This window comes from Convolutriloba macropyga, chromosome 5 (genome assembly GCF_964194025.1).
Source record: "Convolutriloba macropyga chromosome 5, txConMacr16.3, whole genome shotgun sequence".
Classification (NCBI taxonomy): domain Eukaryota; kingdom Metazoa; phylum Xenacoelomorpha; order Acoela; family Convolutidae; genus Convolutriloba; species Convolutriloba macropyga.
The window spans coordinates 26,428,873-26,445,500 of NC_134472.1; the positions used below are offsets into that span (position 1 = coordinate 26,428,873).

Here is a 16,628-nt window from a genome sequence, read left to right on the forward strand (position 1 = left end):
CGAAAAATTTTGATGAGAAATTAGGCATTTTTTACACATTGAAAAAGAAAAATTTGTTTGCACTATATTTTTCACAAAACAAAGTTGATGGTCTACAACTTCTTCTCATGTGGATGTTCCATGTCTACAGGTTCTTCATGAATAGAAATGTTATAGAAAAAATCTTCAATCACAACAAATAAAATGATTTCAGCCGATGTTAGTTTCTATGCAAGACATTTAGAGGCTCTTAAACCACAAGGACAAAAGTTATCAATAATTTTGTTGCAGACTAGGAAACAATCGACCCTCTTTCAGACAAGTCATAAAATCTCGCAACTTTTTCATAAAAAACTCGTCAAAAGAATGCATGTTCTACTTTTGTCAATTCTACTCCTGAGAAACAGATTTCTATTTAGTTTCTGTTTCAGTATTTTTTAAAGAAATCAATATTTTAGACTGAAGAAAAATTTGAGACGACGACTTTTCAAGAGATTTTTTAATAAGAAATTGTAATTGGTAGTCAAAACATTGTTAAAAACTTTTACATTATAGAGTGTCCTCCAATTTAATAATTAAGACAGTTGAGAGTTAGCATTTAAAAAATTCAAACAAAATGTTGATTTGAAACTACATTTTTTCTGACTCCCGAACCCCGTTATGTCATTTCAGATCAACTTTTTCGATTTGGGAAGTACAAGGTACTTTAAGACATCGACCCAACTAATCAAAATCAATTGACTTCATTGTTGTCACAGATAGTTCAAATCACTTTTTTACAACCGAAAACTCTGTTGCAAACTAACCCATGAAATGGATAAATCATTTCAAACATTCTTCATGGAATTTTTTTGTTACGCCTCGATTTTCGTTCCGACCCCCTTCTTTAGTGGGGAGGGAGGAACTATATACTCAACTGGGTTTCTTTTGTTCAGTCAATTTTGGCCGACCGATATATTAATAGTAGAGAATTGTGAGCGGTATCATCAAAAAGCCCGTCCAGCGTAGAATACGGAAATGAAAAGATTTTTTTGATTTACAGGAAGTTATCGAGGTTTACAGTTTTGTGAACATTCGTTTGTTTTTGTTAACATTTCCAGTAATTTTCGCTAAAATTTGGCACAATTTCTCTAATATAATTCAAAATAAGTTAAAATTTGTAACGGCAGAGTGTTGCTGTTACCCATAGAGATAGAAGAGCGTTGCTAAATTGTTTGATTGAAGTTTTTTTGGATAAATTTTTTGTAAAAAGTTTCAAAATTCAAACTTTCTTCATCAAAAATGGCACAAAATATGCTTTTTTGGTCCACTTTGTTAAAATTTGCCAGACTTAGTGACCTAAAAAACTTGACACAGACTTACTAATCTCAAAAATGAGCGCTAGTTGCAATTAGGCGCCGTATGAAAGTCTTGTGGCTTTGAAACTTTGCAGATTTTTGCAGTTTTAACTCGATAATTATACAAAATGCATTTTTTTTCAATATTTGAAGAATTCCATTCAACACTTGGTCTAAATCGCAAATATTTGGAACACTTGGCCGGTTTTCTGGACGTGCGACAAAATCAGGGAGAGGTTCGATAATATCATGGGTCTTAGAGTCAGAGACTTTTTGGTTTTTTTTGATGCTGCCTTTTTTCAAAATATTTTGCTTTTGTTCTTTTAGTTTTAATTACTGACAATATTTTTTATTCAACGCTCCGTTACTGACAGTTTCAATTTAAGTAAGTTTGAGGCTGAATGTAGATACAGTTTGTTTTCAGAGAACCAAATAGTTTTTATGGCTTCGAGGAAGAGTTTTAGTAAAATTTAACTGAATTCTTGTCTTTTGCCTTCAATTGTTATTCTTTTGGCTGTCTGAATTTTAAGTTTAACCACTCAAAGATCTAAATTTCGTCCTCAAAAGGTGTAGGTGGACTTTTTCTATTTCTTTGGTTGGTACCTAATGTCTTTTATGTTATTGAATGTATTTGTTTTAGGGAAACCTCTGTGATTTTTTGAACTTGTCAATTTTGTATAATATTTTAGTCAACATTTCGTTTATTCTCAGTAAGTACAGGTCGATCTCTCCTCCGTATAGAAGACAAACTAATTTTGTGGCTGTTTTTTTTTAACAGAAGGTTTTCTTGCTTTTGATACTACGAGTTTTCACACAAAAATTTCTGATTTTTTGTGCATATTTTCCCATTTTTGAAGTTGTTTTTGTTTCTTTTGTAAATTCATTATTTAACAATCTAACTAAACAAAACGTTACAACATTTGAGACTGAACATCTTTTTGTTTTACCTCAAGAGGTAAAAGTGTACATTTTCTTTTCATTTGGTTGTTACCTAATGTCTCTTATGTTATTGAATGTATTCGTTTTAAGGAAATTTTTTTGATTTTTTGAACTTGTCAATTTTTTATATTAATTTAGTCAACATTTTGCTTATTCTCAGTGAGTAAAGGTCAACCATTCCTCCTTCAAGAATAGAAACTAATTTTGTGGCCGATTGTTTTAACAGTGGGATTTCTTGCTTTTGGTACTACGTGTTTTTATACAAAATTTTTGTGCAAAATTGCCCATTTTTGCTGTTGTTTTTGTTTCTTTTGTAAATTGTCACATTATGTAACACTCTAACTGAAAAAAAATTTCACAACATTTGAAACTTAACATAATTTTTGTTTTTATAGTTTATGGTTTGAGGGGCTGCTACACAGTTCTCTTGCAGAAATTGATAGTTTTTTTATTTTTGCCCGTTATTTATTGTTAATTTTTGTTGTCGTATGCCAAATACTGTGTAATTAGGCCTATTATAGATAAACAACTGAACTTAAATAACTGATATCTGTAAATAACTAATGGCTGTTTTGACTTTCGAATTAAGTTTCTAAAGAAAAGAGTAATAGTATTCTTCAACTTATCCCTTTTTATTCTCGTTTGCGTTTTTTCGTATGTTACAATGTTGTATAATTTTCGTAAATTATCCTCACTATTTAGAGCTCTTTTGAATGTTTCGTTGAATCAAACAATAAATTTTTTGTTGTTTAAACTTTTTAAATGATGTCTTCAGAGCTTAGACAGTTTGTTTCAGAAGGATTTTGTGAAGTTTAGATACTATTCAGTTTTTGTGGTTCGTTTTGTTGTCAATTTGTGATAGTGGTTTTACAAAAAGATGTTTGATGATCAAAGTAGACGGAAATGAAGATTTTATGTTTTCTTGGTTAAATTTTATAAACTTAATGGCTTCAAAACTGTGGTTTCATAAAGTTGTTTTTGAAACTTATTAGTTCAGCTTGTGTTTAATGTTAATTTATAGTCTTATAATTTAGACTCATTAATAACACTCGCAATTAGTTTTCCGAGTAGTTGTAAGACAAACTGTCTACAGTTTTAGTCGAAAGCTTTTGTTGGCTATGAATTTTGAAATTATTTGAGATCTGCCAATTTTATTTCTGATAAAATGTAGCTAAGCATCTCAATATACAATTCACATCTTTTATCGTTTAAAACAGCATTTGTTCTTCATAACGGTTTTATTTTCCCCAAATAGACTTTCTTCTTGGAACAACCAGTTTTCATAAAACCAATTTTTGTGATTTTTGCAATTTTGCCCCTTTTTTGTAGGTTTTTGTTTTCTTTTCACGGTATCACATTAATGGGCGTCATTTGACTTACAAATGTTGTCACCTCCAAAAAACGCAAACGAGGATTTTTATTGTTTTTATTGATCAACTTAATATTTAATTGATTGGTGGGACATCGTTTTCGTGCACAATTTTTCGTGCAAATTTTCCCTGTAATTGTCTTTCTTTTTGTAGTCATATGACAGATCCTGGATATTGAAAAACTTTAGTCGCTCTCTATCGAGGTAAAAAAGACTCTCTCAATGATTTCAGTTGATGCGTAATTATTCTAATCAGTTCGAATTTAATACTTTTTTTAAAAAAGCAATGTTTTATTAAACTTTTGCCGCTTTTGCTCATTTCTAGTCGACTTGTTGCCAAGGTGCTTTGATGAAAAGTCCCATATTTTGTTCCAAAAAGTACCGGTTATAAATTTTATCTGATGCCCTTTTGATTTGGTTATTAGCGGTTTTCAAAAAATGGACAAGGAGTTTTGATAGTATTTAATATTTGTAGCTATTTGATTTTTTGCCGTCTTTTCTGGTAGTCATATTATGGTAGCCACAGGTCTCATAGACCCTCTAGAGTAGATTGTTTTATTCTTTTAGTAATTTGTTGAACGATATGTTGATATGTTAATTTTTTTTCTTTTCCTCAATTGGTAGAGAATTAAGTGAAAAATGTAGATGAGCGTGGTCGGAACTTAATGTGCGAACGCACATTACCGAGCCTCCTTGTTAAATATACTTTTAAATGTAGCCTTTTTTACAAAGATAACTTCTTGTACAATGTTTTTTTTGCTTATGGAGTGTTCCTTTAACAAGCAGTTCCGCGTAACGATCATTGGGCAGCAAACAGGTTGAAAGTTTAATCAAAATGATTTATTCCGGATATTTTTAAGTTTTGTTAATACAGAAAATTATTTTTGTGCCTGTTTGTTAACCTTTTACGGAAAAAATTTAAAGGTATGGTAACAAAATACCTTTAGCATGAAATTTATTGGTAATTCGTTCAAACAAATACGAAATTCGGATTTTCAATTAAATTTGACCATAAAAAACAAACAAACAAAACTCGTTTTATTTTATAGCTTTCAATGATTTGTATTTGAACACAGGAGTATCAATGAACATCAAAAGCATCAATTGTACTTGTTGAGCTGAGGCCGGATTATCCCTCCACTATAGTTATAAAATATGTGATGGAAAGTGAACTTTTCGATATCGTAAATTACTTAAAAAGAAAACCCACTAATGCTAAAAGCCATGATAATGAAATTTCAAATTTCTCCAATAGTCGGTTTCCAAATCTCAAAATCCAATACTCATACCAATGAAAACAGTTTTTGTTTTCAATTTTGGGATCTTTTCCGTTTGTGCCCCCAGTACGTTATGCTCCCCCCAGTTACAGAGCACGTGTCATTACATAGTAAATCATTATGTAAAAATATTGCACGTGCATCTGGGGGTTGCAAATAATATGCACCCACTAAGCTGGGGGGGGCACAAACGGAAAAGATCCCAATTTTGTCAGAAAACAGACTAAATTGTTTCATCACGTCATTATGTTTGATTGAAAGAGCCACTGATTTTGAAGAATTTGGCATATCAGCTTTTTAAGGGAAAGTTCATGTGAATGCAAGTTGGGATGATTTTATCAAAAAACATACAAAATTTTCCCCGAGCTTTTAGAACGAGAATAATTTGCTTTGAATGAATCCAAACAATCACACACACACAAACACACACACACACACAACCGTTCATGCATTGAGTCTATACAGTTGATCTATTTCTTTTTTCGACCTTGCTGTTTCTCTGTCAATAAAAAAAACTACGCAGGCCGTTATACTTATCAGCTTGTTGAAACTCCTCCATTAACAACTACTAAACTTTTTTTGATCAAAAACAATTGAACTTCTTTTTTTCAATTATTGTTTGCTGGACTGTGGAAGCTACTGACGCAGAAGATGTGGTTAATTGTATCGTGAGTAAAAACCAAAATCAAACATCACAACAACAAAAATTACAAACGGAAGTTTCTAAGCCTTGTAAAACTAATGTCGAACAAAATAAACACAATTGAAGTGCTTTCAAGCAATCAGAAAAGTTTGATCTATAGGCTTAGAGCAAAAAAAACTAGAGGAAAGATATCGTTTTCATCGTAAACTCCCATTTGACTCTGGAATTGCACAGGGCGTTACTCTAGAAACATTGAACATTTTTGATAAAAGTTTTTGAGTTTACCTGGAGAGACCCAGCATCAAAGCTTGTCATGTTGTATTGGGCCAGCTGAACTACAGCAATATGCCTACTGTTATTCTTAAATTCATCCATTCTGATGGTCATAAAGAAATTTTGAAGAAAAGACAAGCTTTTCGAAACAATGAAAATGCAGTCAATGGAAAAAAATCTACCTAGGCAAGTCACCTCCCTAGTGCAAGGCACAAATCAAAGCAGAGGCTGAAGAACGAAATTTAATTACAGCAACACACAATTGAAGGAACAAACGCTTTTGAGAGAACAAAGGTATGGTAACAAAATACCTTTAGAATGAAATTTATTGGTAATTCGTTCAAACAAATATGAAATTCGGAATTTCAATTAAATTTGACCATAAAAAACAAACAAACCAAAACTCGTTTTATTTGATAGCTTTCAATGATTTGTATTTGAACACAGGAGTATCAATGAACATCAAAAGCATCAATTGTACTTGTTGAGCTGAGACCCGGTTTATCCTTCCACTATAGTTTTTAAATGTGTGATGGAAAGTGAACTTTTCGATATCGTAAATTACTTAAAAAGAAAACCCACTAATGCTAAAAGCCATGATAATGAAATTTCAAATTTCTCCAATAGTCGGTTTCCAAATCTCAAAATCCAATAATCATACCAATGAAAACAGTTTTTGTTTTCAATGTTGTCAGAAAACAGACTAAATTGTTTCTTCAGGTCATTATGTCTGATTGAAAGAGTTACTGATTTTGAAGAAATTGGCATATCAGCTTTTTAAGGTAAAGTTCATGTGAATGCAAGTTGGGATGATTTTATCGAAAAAACATACAAAATTTTCCCCGAGCTTTTAGAACGAGAACAATTTGCTTTGGATGAATCCAAACAATCACACACATACAAACACAAACACACACAACCGTTCATGCATTGAGTCTATACAGTTGATCTATTTCTTTTTTCGACCTTGTTGTTTCTCTGTCAATAAAAAAAGCTACGCAGGCCGTTATACGCATCAGCTTGTTGAAACTCCACCATTATCAACTACTAAAAATTTTTTGATCGAAAACAATTGAACTTCTTCTTTTCAATTTTTGTTTGCTGGACTGTGGAAGCTACTGACGCAGAAGATTTTGTTAATTGTATCGTGAGTAAAAACCAAAATCAAACATCACAACAACAAAAATTAAAAACAGAAGTTTCTAAGCCTTGTAAAACTAATGTCGAACAAAATAAACACAATTGAAGTGCTTTCAAGCAATCAGAAAAGTTTGATCTATAGGCATAGAGCAAAAAAAAACTAGAGGAAAGATATCGTTTTCATCGTAAACTCCCATTTGACTCTGGAACTGCACAGGGCGTTACTCTAGAAACATTGAATATTTTTGATAAAAGTCTTTGAGTTTACCTGGAGAGACCCATCATTAAAGCTTGTCATGTTGTTTTGGGCCAGCTGAACTACAGCAATATGCCTAGTGTTATTCTTAAATTCATCCATTCTGATTTTCATAAAGAAGTTTTGAAGAAAAGACAAGCTTTACGAAACAATGAAAATGCAGTCAATGGAAGAAAAAATCTACATAGGCGAGTCACCTCACTAGTGCAAGGCACAAATCAAAGCAGAGGCTACAGAACGAAATTTAATTACAGCAACACACAATTGAAGGAACAAACGCATTTGAGGGAACAATTTTGGTTTACACTGTGACTAGCTGCCTGAGTAGATAGTTAGTTATTTAGTCAAAGTGTTAACTGTTATCGAAAGATGTGGAGTCTTTGATGATCTAGGAGTGTTGCTAAAAACCCTCATTGGGGAACCATTGGAAATCTGTCTATGAGAAACTTGGCCCAATCATTTGTTAACAAAAATCAGTATTTTTAAACGGTTATAGAGCTGTGATAAACATAACCAGAAAAAAGGGAGTAGAGTTGTATTTTTTATCGAAAAATATCTACAAGCAAAAGTTGTTAACTCCTATGATTTAATAGAACTTCGGGTGCTCACTGTGAGAGTTCTAGGAACTCTCGAGACTATCAATTCTGTAAATTGCATATTTAGGCATCCAAATTCAGTTAAAAAGGAAATCTCAGTCATAATAGGTCAAATTTGGAAAATTGTAGGAAAGTCATGAAGCATGTGGAAGCATGTGGAATAAATGAAAGCTTTTGAAGCATGTGGAATAAATGAAAACCATAACAGCCGGATGGATAACCGATTGAAAAAAACTGCAAAGGTATCAAAGAACGTAGGAAAACAAAGACAATTGAACCAAAAAAGTATCAAAAACAAAGTGAAAAAATTTAAACAAATGACAAAAGTAAATATGAATCGGTAAAATCAAAAACAATAGAACAGAGTGCGGTGAAATCAATTAGAAACTTTTTTAATTAAAAAGTCTTAATGGTAACGAGCTGGAAAAATTATATAACCTCAATCAAAAAGAAGCAAACGATTTCCTTTTTTTCTTTGCAACAGTCGGCAAAATTTTAGAAAAATTGAGTATTCTTTAAGAAATTAACAAATTCAATCTATGTTTTTGCTACCAATAAACAAAAAAAATTGCTTCAGACACATTCAAAATCGTGTCGTTCAGGACTCTAAGTTAAAATACAGCCCAAGCACTTTGTATCTGAACTACATCTTCATAAAATCTGTAGCAGCTTCCAAATTAATTAACTCTTGTCTTCAAGAATTCGGTTCAAGTTAATCAGAAAAAATGTGCTCGCAGATAGGAGCTTAGATCACCTGTTCGCAACAGGTTTACAAAAAGCCTCAACACTTTTGGCAGAAAAATACTGCTTCAAAGGTTTAAAACTTATTAATGAAGGTGTCCTGTATATACAATTTGAGAATCTTATCTAAAAAATTGTCAGAAACAATTCAAACCATCTGGAGAAAAGAATTCACAAATGACAAATTAACGCATTGGTTGCCAAAGAGTCTGTATTGTGCCCACATCTGTTCATTGTTTACATAAAAGATCTCAAAACGAGCAGCCCGTAATTCCGAACCATTTTCTATGCCAATGATACTGCAGCTTGCACTAAAATAGATAATGCAAGCGTTTGTCATGAACATCATTAGATTTCATCTCAAACAGAGAACTGGCTAAAAAAAGAACTTACGTTTAACAATGATAAAAGTTAAAACCTTATCCATTAAGACTACGTACCACAGAACTTACGTCTGTACAATGAACGGAAAGCCCTTTGACAACCTAATTTTTTAAAAATCGCCTGCGTATAACAATTCACAAAATCTAAGAATTTCGAAAACCTTCGAAAAGCGTAGAAAATAAATTGAAACAGTTTTGTGAAATTTTCTAGAAATTGAGAAAAATTGTAACTCATTCCAGTTGATCCACGCGACACTTACATTAAACCAGTGGTACAATAGGGGCTTCTAATCTATCAAACTGCCTGTAAAATACTGACAGTAAAAATTTTTGTTCAAATTTTTCACTCCTTTTCTCTCAGAGAGAAATAAAATCCACTCAGTAGCTTCACCCTTGCGAAGTTTTTTAAATTGATGATTAAATGTATGAAACGTGGAATCTGTTTCATGGACGCAATTTACTTTCTTGTACAAAACGAGCTTTCAAAACAACTGTCAAGCGGAAAACCAGTAAAAGCAGTCCCATTTAATTCATTAGTTTCAGAAAACAATATGTCAAAAAAAATTGAAATCTCTTATACGTTTGTGTCAAACTGGAATCTGGTTTTGTAGCAGTTAAAATTTAGATAGGAACACAGTTGAAATTTTTGCCCACAAAAAGTGAAAGAGGTGTTTTGTACTTAATGAACAGCCAACCAGATTATCTTATGGCTGAATTTAAAAACCTTTTCGTCGAAAAACTGATCAATTTGAAATCGTTTTCAAATTTGGCTGGCGTCGTTTTTCACAATGAGTTTAATTTTGATCTCCCCTGGATTCTTTTTGGGTTAAATATCATGAAATTTCTCATCTGATTTTGAAACGCCTGAAAACAGACTTTATGCTCTAATGGCGATATCTCTGGTGGTCTCCTTTTATAAAATTTTATCGAGTGTGTACGTGCTCTATTGATTCTCTAAAGACGTCCGTAAACAATTTATTACTGTAAATTTTGATAAAAAAGATTAAAAAAGATCTGATATTTTTTAAAATTCTGCTCTGAAATTTAACGATTGTTCCTGATCCCATATTCACTTGTGTCGTCATCGGTTTGCAACAAAAATTCCTAGCCAAGGACTTAAGGATAACTTTTTCAAACTATTATGCAGATTATATACTACCTTTTCCCGTATAGTTTTTCGAAATCAGTTAAGGTCAATTGTTTGAGCACATATTTAGGAATGTATTTCCTCAGCAAACAAATTACGATGAACTGTAACAGAAGAATACTTATGAGTTTTTGCAAAACAATAAAGATAACGACACTGTCGAGTATTTGAAATAAATGGAGAAGTAAGGTTTAAATAAATATCTGGGTTTGTTATTTAATAAATGCATATACTCTTGATATCAAAAAAAAAATATTGGAACAAATTGAGGAAAAGTAACTGAGCTTTCTCAGCCGAGTAAATTCACTGAGGCATCCCTATTTCAGATAAATGACAGTTATGCCAAATAAGAACGTTCATAATTAACTCTATCATATGGGTCTTAACATAAAGTTGGCCTCACTTGCTTTTTTTTATTTCAAATAGTGTCATTTGGAAAAATCTTTTTCAGTAGTCAGGTCTTTTGTTACTTTTATGCAGTCGGTTCAAAAATAGATATTAACTATTTCTTGATCTCATATATCCCATATTTTAAGTCTCACTAATTATATATAATTTGAAAAAAGTTCGTTATTATTTACCTTTTTAAAATATGAAAACAAAAAAACAAACTGTTACAGAGAAATCATTCGATCATTCTTCCAAAGAAATTTGCTTGAGAATATAGGTTATTCCTCCAAAAAAGACAAAATACAAATATATCGAAATATTTTTTACTTTGCAAATATGAAACTAATGGCAATTTGAGCTACTTATTATAGGCAATTTTACTAGAGGTTTGTGAAGGGAGAGCGAAATTTCAGGCGAAAAAAAGAGGAAGAATTAATTTTTTTTTCGAAATGGAAAATTAGAGCTAAGAATGGTATAAAGTTTATGTTTAATTGATTCACAAGCATCACTGCAAAAATTATTTGACATGCGTTTCCCTAGATAACAAAGGTGCCAAAATTTTGATATCATTTTGACTTTCGCTTATAGTTTTTTCGAGAATGTATATTGGAAAGTTTACGTTTAATTTTTTAAAGACTCAACTGAGTGCAATTTTTAGGCAGATCAGGGAAATCTTCTTGCTTTCATTTATATTCCAATTAATATTACCCAGAGATCAACTTAATTTTATACATATAAAGTTTACCTAATGTTTTAGCGCTGCTGACACGAAATGTGAAAACTCATTAAATTACATCATCAACAGTCGATTCAGTTGTCCAACAAATTTTCTATCAAACTATTTTCGTCTCTCTCCGGAGAAGATGTCTCTCTCCGGAGAGAGACTATTTTTGTCTCTGTCCGGACAAAATTGACTTAACAAAAAAACCAAGGTAGCTCAAACATCCTCAGCCCCCAATAAGTTTGGAACAAACACCCAAACACCATGATTTATGGAGTTTTCACGCAAACAAATGTGGAAGATGTTTCGTTCAAACAAATGTGGGAAACTGTTCCCGTTCTTTTGGAGAAAATGTTTTACAAGTCTTTTACTATATAATTCAAGCTTTCTCTTTAAATTATTTGTCATTTATTAGATCAGCTACTAGCTCGTTATGTTGATCAAATGCCAACACCCTTATAGTGGGAGTAAAGTTTATTGTTCCGACCCTCTTGAAGGGGGAGGAACTATATACTCAAATGGGTTTTTTTTTGTTCCGTGAATTTTCGTCGCTCGATATATTCATCGTAGAGAGTTGAGACTGGTATCATTAGAAAGCTCGTCCAGCGTAGAATATGGAATTAAAAAGATTTTTTTAATTTTCGTTTTCTACAGGGAGTTATCGAGGTTTAAACTTCTGAGAAAAGAAGAGTGAATTCACGTTGTTTTTATTCACATTTTCCGGAATTTTTGCCTAAATTTTCGTCAATTTTGATAATTTGTTATAATTTTTAAGAATAGTGTCGTTGATTTCATTTTTGAAGACGAACAAGCATTGTTGATTGTTTTGATTTAATTTTTTTTGGTCGAAAAATCTGGATAAACATTTCAAAATTTAGCCTTTTTCATCAAAAACAGCACGAAATAAGCTACTTTAGTCCACTTTGATTAAATTTGCCGACAGTACACCTCCAAACAACACTCATACAATCTTTTTAGACTCAGAGGGGGGCTATTTCTACTTCAGAGTCCGCTGAGAGTGCACTGTAGTTGAAACTTTGCCGTTTTTTGCTAACTTTATTCGCTGATTATCAAAAATGCAGAATTTATTTTGAGTTTTCAACTAACAAATTATCCATATCTACAACATTCGAAAAATCAATTGTTCCTAACGGACAATAAATATTAGCAGGGCTAGTTTTGGGCCATTCTTGGACTGTTACAATCCAAAAGAAATCGGGTTGTAATCAGTCGGTCTTTTTTTTTAAAAAAAAAAAGACTTTTCTTTTAATAATAAAGAACAGAACATATCAAATCAAAGCTCAGGAGTGATAGGTCTAACCAATTCGCTTGCTAAGCACCTCCAAGCTAATGCATTTAGTTTTTTAATTGAAAGTTTATGGTCGTTTCTTTTTTTAAAAATAATTGACTTTTCAATAAGTAATGGCTTAATTAACTTTTCCTCTATTTTTTTCTTAATTTGCTCAACTTCCAGCTTAGTGTCAGCAAAGAAAGACTGCTTCTTCTTTCTACTGAGTTAACATTTATTCTCGGTTGCCTTTTAAAGCCTGAAGTTATTGTTTTCTGGCTTTGATACTACAAGATTTCAGATTTTTGTTTGTTTTGATATTTGCCAGTTTTTCACGTTTTCTAATTTTGTCACATTATCACATTATTGACAGTTCCATGTGACCTTATTAGCATTGAGAATAAGACACAATTGAAGATATTAAAATCTTGAAAGATATACATCATCGTTTCAACGGCCTCGACGCCTCTTTCTTGAAGAAATCAATTGAATTTTTTAATTTTGTATCTAACTGTCATTTATACTTTGTCGTTTCGGTCGTATGAAATTTCCTGTAGAGTGATAGCTTTCGTTGGCTTTTCATGGAAGAATAGAAGAACCGATATTCTGATATTAGTTGATAGCTGATGGCTTTCATGACTTTGAAAACAATCGTTTTCCAAAATTAAAAAAAACTTTTTAACTTCGCAATTTTGTTCTTTTTATGTTTCTTTTTGTTACCTAATCTCGTTAGTTAACTACTGGTCAAAAATGACATTATGGGTGTCAAGGGAACAAAACGGATTGGTGTCCCAAAATCTTTTTTTAAAGAATTTGTTATGACCTTTCTGGCTTCGACACCGATTTTTCACAAAAAAAAGTAAATTAATTTGATTTTGTCATAATTGACGTTCTTTTTTGTAGATGCAAGAAATATTCTGGATAATTACAGGTTTTGAGGGCTTACTTTTCATGGATAAACGACCCTAATTAAATAGCTGTTTTTGTAATTAATGCCTTTGATGACATTGAATGTAGTTTTGTTTCGAGAAAGAAATTAAAAGTATTACATACTTTAGCACTTCGCTTTTTTGTCTACTTGTTACCTAGTCTTACAATTGAATGGCCACGTACTACATTATAGCTGTTTGAAGAAGGCACAATCAAATACATTTTGAGTGCCAAAATCTGGCTTCACGGTTTTGACAGCGTTTTCTGGCAAGTTTCAATTGAAATTTTGTTTATCTTTGTTGTTCTTTTTAGCCGCTTTAAAAAATGAACAAGGACAGGTCCTAATGCCCTTCTATAGGAGCAGTGTTAATCGTAAATTTGTGGTAATACTAATTGATTCCTGATGGTATTTATTACTTTGAAGTTAACTGTTTCAAAAAAATAAGTTAATTTTTTTACTTTACTGTTTTTGTTCTTTTTTGTATAATTGTTACCAAACCTTTTTATGGACTGGTCGCATATGTTTTCTGGTGATTTATATGTAATTTTTGTTTAGTTTTAATTTTGTCTGACGGTATGTTGACTTTCTATTAATATTAGTTTTTAAGAGGGACATAAATTTTTTGATGTAACTAATGTTTGTTGTTGTTTGATTTTGCTGTTCGTCTTGACTCGCTTTCTTAATATTGACATATAACAGCAATCTAATGCATCAATTTTTACTCCACTGAGTTATTTGCTTTGGAGTCTATCTTATCGTTCATACAGAAATTTTTGAAAAAGACTTGGGCTTTTTTGGGATTCGCAAAAAATAATTTTTGGGTTTTTCTATCTGTTCCTCATTTGGTAGACAATTATGCCAAAATTGTGGATGGTGGGGTCGGAACCTTATGTGCCATCGCACATTACCGAGCCGCCTTGTTACCCTTATGGGTTGCAACCCCACAGTCTCTTGGTTGACTGCAATCCTGTGCTCTACACTGAACACTAAGCTCCCTCTTATGATCATAACTTACTTACTAGATTGCATAGAGTGTCCTAACACAGCTTCTTTATTTTTGAATCACATCTACTCACTTTCAAAATCTGGTTAGAGCGTTTTGCTGTGTCCGTAACCTATTAGAGCAACTACTAACACCTTCTGTTGGTTCTATATGAACAGCATTATAGTGCGAGAAAATGTTTGGGACCTTTGTGGGTTGTCATCCCACAATCTCTCGTTGATTGAAATCCTGTGCTCTCCGCTGAGCCAACCGTCCACACCGCGACAGTCTTAATGTGCTCTCTTTTTTTTGAGATATCATTTCAAGCGCTATCTTATGATCCCAACATAATTTCTAGAGTGTAAAAAATTGCGTGGGCACTTTGGGCCGTTAGGCTCGTTAAGTTTCCAAGGTTCTCCAGCATAACGAACTTTTGCTGCCTTTTTAAAAAAACATTTTTGCTCTATTTTTCAAGTAAAAAATGTTCACCTTAATCTTAAATTGTTTTATTGTTTCGTCAAAAACTTTTATTCAAAATGTGAATGCATTCGTTTTCAGTGAAAGCTACACTCAGATTGTTTTTGAAACAGAGCTTGGGATGTCTCCAGGTTAAATTGTTTTTTAGCTGACATCTATTTTGGGAGTTGTATCCTGTAGTTCTGGGAGTTTTGTTATTCTGGTTTTGAAAACTGTATTCAATGCCTATTGTATTGCAAATGTCTTGGATTTTTACTCTCAGACACTGCAAGATGTTAATTTTCGCTTGACTTGCATTCAATTTTCATTCATTTAATCTCATTGTTAAAAATTATTATTAACATGGTAAAACAGATATCATCAGTTGTTTTCGGAAGTGTTCTGTAATACTGCCTCTTTATCATTGTCGTATTGTTCTTTCTTGACCCCGAGACTTTCTCCTGCCTTGACTCACTTATCAAACAGCCATATTTAATCAAAGTAAAATTCACTTGCTCTTGGTGACAAGTGAAACGTAAAAAATCAATCATAAGCCATTAGTTATTGTTTTTGAAAATGTTATCCATATTTTTGCGGCAGAGGAGGAAAGTTCACATTTAGTTGAAGAAGAAGAAAGCTTGCTTTTAGAACAAAAGATAATTGTGGGTCGTCTAAGATGAGCTAGTCATTTTAACCATGTTTGGAAATGGGAGTCTTTGGCGGTGGTGGTGGTTTTGTTACTTTGACTGAAACCTTTTTGTTTGTGGTGAATGTTTGCCTGAATTGAAAAGGTGCCTTTGTGCTGGTGATTTATAATCCGTAATGAGAAATTACGCCGGACACTTGAAAAATACGCAAAAATGTTTTCTTTCCTGACAAATTCTCTTTGAAGCGGCTCCAATATTGGAAAAATCTTAAATTTGGAGCTTTTAATGCTTTTTGTCCTGCGCAAGAGCTCTTGAATTAAATTTTGCCTTTTTTGCATTCATTTCTTCAGTCCGAATATGAAAATAATGTGCTCGTTCAACTGGGAAAATTATATATGCTTTAGGTGTTCCATTCCAGTAGAGGATATTTAATTATTTTCCCAAATTTTGTCTTATTTTTCCGTCTTGTTTGTCGGTTTTGTTCATATTTATTTTGTTTATGCATTCTATGCAAATATTCGCTCGCCTCCATTTATAGCCTTGTGACGCGATAATCTGAAAAACTCATTCAAAAATGTGAATCCTGGTTGAATAGTTTTTATTTTTTCTTTCCAATAAACAACCACAAAAAACAACTTCCCGGTAGAACAACCAGTAGTGGCTTTACAAAAAAACATGTAAGTATTTTGTTTATTTGACTTGTTCATATTGTTAAACAATAAAATTTATTCAACAATTTTTTGTTCAAATTTATATATGTTATCACCGATTTTTTTCTCCAATAACATCCTTAATTAAAATAGTTCTGTCAAACCAAACTCTGAATTAAAATACAAGGCCCTTTGATAGAGAGCAAAATTTACATGAATGAGATTTAAGCTAGCAACTCAGGAAACCAAACATTTATTCCCAATAACTAAGACAATGCGAATTTTATAAATTCGAACAAAGGGCTTGGTTGGATTTAACTATGCTTATTCCATTAAAATGCTAAAACCAAGCATAACGCTTCTTGAAGTGTCTCAAAATCCTCAAAGTTTGAAGCTGCCTTTTCCAAATAAGGTCAAGGTCGCATTTGAGCACTCTTAGGAAGAGTGTTACATGAAGTTTTGTCACCTTAAGTATCCTTATTT

At 32.3% G+C, this 16,628-nt stretch overlaps 1 protein-coding gene across 11 annotated transcripts in view; it reads left to right on the forward strand.

Moving 5' to 3' along the window:
* Positions 1-16,628, forward strand: part of LOC142339269 (gamma-aminobutyric acid receptor subunit gamma-2-like) — a 104,178-nt gene that overhangs the window by 22,725 nt on the left and 64,825 nt on the right. For 2 of the 11 annotated variants that reach the window (XM_075389164.1, XM_075389168.1), the window contains exon 1: positions 15,861-16,172. The exons of the other annotated variants lie outside the window; for them this stretch is intronic. The gene's annotated coding sequence lies outside the window, so the exon portion shown is untranslated. Of the gene's footprint in view, positions 1-15,860; positions 16,173-16,628 lie in introns of those variants that run through there. 11 annotated transcript variants of the gene reach the window in all.